This window comes from Gavialis gangeticus, unplaced genomic scaffold (assembly GCF_001723915.1).
Source record: "Gavialis gangeticus isolate Ggan-Ray unplaced genomic scaffold, GavGan_comp1, whole genome shotgun sequence".
Classification (NCBI taxonomy): domain Eukaryota; kingdom Metazoa; phylum Chordata; order Crocodylia; family Gavialidae; genus Gavialis; species Gavialis gangeticus.
In genome coordinates this window covers 193,995,991-194,000,028 of record NW_017729032.1, presented here as the reverse complement: position 1 = coordinate 194,000,028, position 4,038 = coordinate 193,995,991, and the positions used below count along the sequence as shown (strand labels likewise).

Below are 4,038 nucleotides of genomic sequence, written 5' to 3'. Positions count from 1 at the left end.
AACTACTTCACAGTTAGGGCGGCTAGGAGCTGGAACCAACTTCCAAGGGAAGTGGTGCTGGCCCCTACCCTGGGGGTCTTTAAGAAGAGGCTGGATGCCTACCTGGGTGAACTCATTTGAGTCCCGTTTCTCTTTTTGGGGTTTTTTTTTGTTGTTCTCCCGCCCTGGCGGGGGGTCGGGCTAGAAGATCTACTAGGTCCCTTCCGACCCTTAATCTATGAATCTATGAATCTATGATTTTGAAAAGGGGGGTAAAAATGGTGTGGCACCATCACATCATTTTGTTCAGTTGAAGCGAAACTAGATGCTTTGCTAATACATTAGTGAGTCTACTGCTATATTATTCAGTTTAATATCAAAGAAAAAATATATAGGTATAACTTTATTGGAATGTGCATGCATTTGCTAAATCAGTGGAGCCCAACCTGTTTGGCAGCCAAATTAGCCTAGCACCCTCCCTGAGTGCCCTTCCAATTCCTTTCCCTTATCTGATCTGCTGTTCAGTTTTCTGTTCCCTGCCCTTTGTTCCCTGATCAAGCTGCTGCTCTGCCTTCTTCTGCCTGCCTGATATGCTCTTTCTGCTCTCTGCCCTATTTGCCACACTGCGGCTTGTTCCCTTCCCAATCTGCTGTATGCCACACACAAGCTGCCAGTGCTATTTGTGGCACCTATGCTGCAGGTTGGCCACCCTATGCTAGTTTATACATAAAGTTTAAAAAGCACAAGCAATTAGGCAAAAAATAGTCAAAAGATATTGTGTCTTAGTCCTCTAGTCAAATGTATTAAATGCATATCCCTTGTAGTTAAATGTATATCCCTTATTTGGATTTGTAAAGCAAAATCTAGCCTTCTTGAGCATCTTGACAGTGAATCCAATACTTCATCATCCTGCCAGTCATTTCCACACCTGAGTTAATGTTCACCTGAATCGATATTACCACACCCAAATTAAGGATTTTAGCTACAGCGAAAAACAGTCTGCAGGGCTATGAAACAGGAGAGAGACATTACTAGAAATGGCTAACATACAGCAATATTACAGAAAAAAAGGATAGTGGGACATAAAAACAATTAAAAAGATGAGAGGGTCATTAATGCCTATGGAGTGAAGAGAGATTAGCAGGAATTAGGTAGAGTACAATGAGCTATGAAGTCAATTGACTCCCCCAGTGCTGCCTGAATAGAAATACTGCTCCCCCTCTCAGGCACTTAGTATTAAAGTTTGGGTGGAGCAGGCATCAGAGGGGGGCAACAGCCCCCCCTGAGATCCACCCCTGCCAACAGTAGATCTTCCCAAGTCCCCCACTCAACTAGAAATACACTATTGCCCCACAGTGCACTACTTGGATTGGTTTGCTACTTTAATTTTTTTATCATAACAGTTTTTTGTGGTATTTTTTGGCTAGAATTTTATAAAGATATCTCTCCACCAAATAAAAGTGTTTCCATTAAAAAGATGGAGGAGTGCATGCATGTGGGAACAGGTATATATAATCGCAGGGAGGATTGTCCAGGAATCAGATACTAACCTAGAATTTGAGATGGAAATCAATTTCAGGCCTTGCTGTACACTTCCTTTGTCGCCCTGGGCAAGCCATTGAGGATAGCCAGATATGTTTACACAGATATTTAGGATTAATCTCAGTATTGCCCTCAACCAGTCCAAGCCAGGTGAATTTCAATTCCATATCTATCTCTCATTTCAGGCTGCATGAAGGCCAGCTAAGTTGTACTTCCTGCCTCTTATCAAGAGATCAGATAGGAATTGGTCTATAAGCTGTTAGCCAGCTCTTCTAGGCTTGGCTCCAATTGCAATCAGTAGGGACAGAAAAGCTTCAAAAGTCAGAAACAGAGAACAGTGCTTCAAGTGAGTCCTAAATACCCACAAGGAAGGTTCAGGCGTGAGAGTTTCAACCTCATTAAAAGTTCAACAGAGTTTCTGGGCTTAGCATGGACTGTGAATGAGGATCACATACAAGGGTTTTCAGTGTAAATGGTTGATAAGCATAGTCTCCAGGTCTTAAGACTTACCCTAACAATCGGTGTGGACATACCTGTAGTGCTCCTCTGCCTCTGTAAGACACCTTATATTCAGTACAGGATGTCGTGGGGATAAAATAGATTAAAAGTTTTGAAGTGCTTGTATGTGACAATGATAGGAGCTCAATACATTCCTAATCTAGGCAGAGTCCATGGCTACTACGGGGGTGGGGGGAAGAATCCTGCAGCAGTTTGTGCCTAGATGCCAATTTAACACTGATCACAAAGAAAAAAACCATAAAATACTTTAAATGTCCTATCTTGTACTTGTACTGGAAAACCAGACACCATATCCTACTAAGAACTAAATTGACAATATAAAATACAAGTCCATTGGACTGTCCAAAGCCAGATTCTGAGAAAGTTTTCTAGTCTAGGTATTCTATTTTACTATGCGTGAGCATTCTTTTTTGTGTAATACCTGAAATTCATTTATTTGTTAAAACAGTAGAATAGGAGAAATTTAATCCTGATTTCTAGGAAGCAGTTTATGCCCTAGTGTCTGAGAAATGATAGCCTCTGTAATTTTATCCTAGCTTGCATAACTATGCATAAAAATATTTAGCATAAAAAACATATTTCCTTTCTATTAATCATTTTTTCCAGTAATACCCCAAGGTTGTAAATTCCGGAGGTTAATGATATATGTATTGGGTACAATGCTTATTTTATTAATTTTTAAGTGTCCCATGTAATTTCATTAAAGGCCAGCCTGGATTTGTATTAAGGTCTCTCTATGGGATTTATTACTGCACATACTTTTGCTATATTGCTTCTTATGCTTCAGATTATTAGTCTAAATAGTTTTATTTTAATCTCTTCTTAATGGAGACTATATAAATTTACTCTTCCTTCTCTGTATGTCCATTTACTTTGCTAAGTTTCTAATTGTTTTCACTACCCTTCTTTAGGTCAGTTCTTATTGCGGTAGAGTTTTTGATTTGGGATTTTTTTTTGAGATGAGGTAATCAAAACCAAATGCCGAATTCAAGGTCTGAACATAGCCTTGGTCTAGACAATAGCACCAATTTTTTAGTTATTATATTTACTTGAATCTAAGATGGGGTATGCCCCCCCATTAGCATGGGGGGAAAGGCCTTCATCTTAGATTAACATACAAAGTTGGGGGCGGACAGCTGCTGTGGCTCTGACTCTGTTGGGGTCAGAGTCAGTATCACAGCAGCCTCCTTCCCCCACTTCCACCCTCTGCAGTTTTTTCCCTGCCTCTACTCTCTTCCTCCTCTACTGTCAGACACAGCTCAGCTTCAGCTAGGGCTGGGTTCCCTCCTGCCAGAGAGGGCTGTGCTTCCATGTGCTGTGCTCTAGGAGGGAGCAGAGCCCAAGCAGCATCTGACTGTAAGGCAGGGGAAAGAGACAGGCAGAGACTGTAGGGAGCAGAGGGGGAAAGGGCAAAAATTGTGGGGGAGAAGGGGCAGAGGCTGTGGGAGCTGGGATTGGGGGGTGCTGGTGGTGGGCCTGGGAAGGGACAGGAAGTCTGCTCAAGCAAGAAGTGAAGGGGAGCAGTGGGCAAAAGGGCCACCTGACCCTCCCCCACAACACTTTTTCCTGCTGTAGCAGTAGGAGGGGGACAATTTAAGACGACCCTCCAATAATTAGATTCTACACCTAGAAAATTATAATGCTTTTCTATATTTTCCATAAGTAGAATATGATTATTGTGAGGTTCTTCTTAAATTCAGGGTTGACTTAGGTTTGAGTAAATATGATATTTTCAGCCATTTTTAACCTTGTCTTGATATTATTAGATCTTCTAAATCACAACTTTCTGCTTTTTGTCTCATGGTGTTTTTAAGCCTCCCCAGAGTTATTGGGAAGTCAGAGGACTTCAACTGGGGTGTGCCCATTCTCCTGCTAGGAGCAAACCCAGAGGGTCCTACCTCTCTACTCAGGGTCAGAGTGACCACCACATTTGGGGTCAGAATGGAATTTTACTTCATGGTCAGATTGGTATGGACTGTTTCCCCCCCCCCCCCTTCC

General features: G+C 41.9%; 1 protein-coding gene across 6 annotated transcripts in view; it reads left to right on the top strand.

The window, feature by feature from the left end:
• Window positions 1-4,038, top strand: part of DMD (dystrophin) — a 2,221,918-nt gene that overhangs the window by 1,759,907 nt on the left and 457,973 nt on the right. The window lies entirely within an intron of this gene.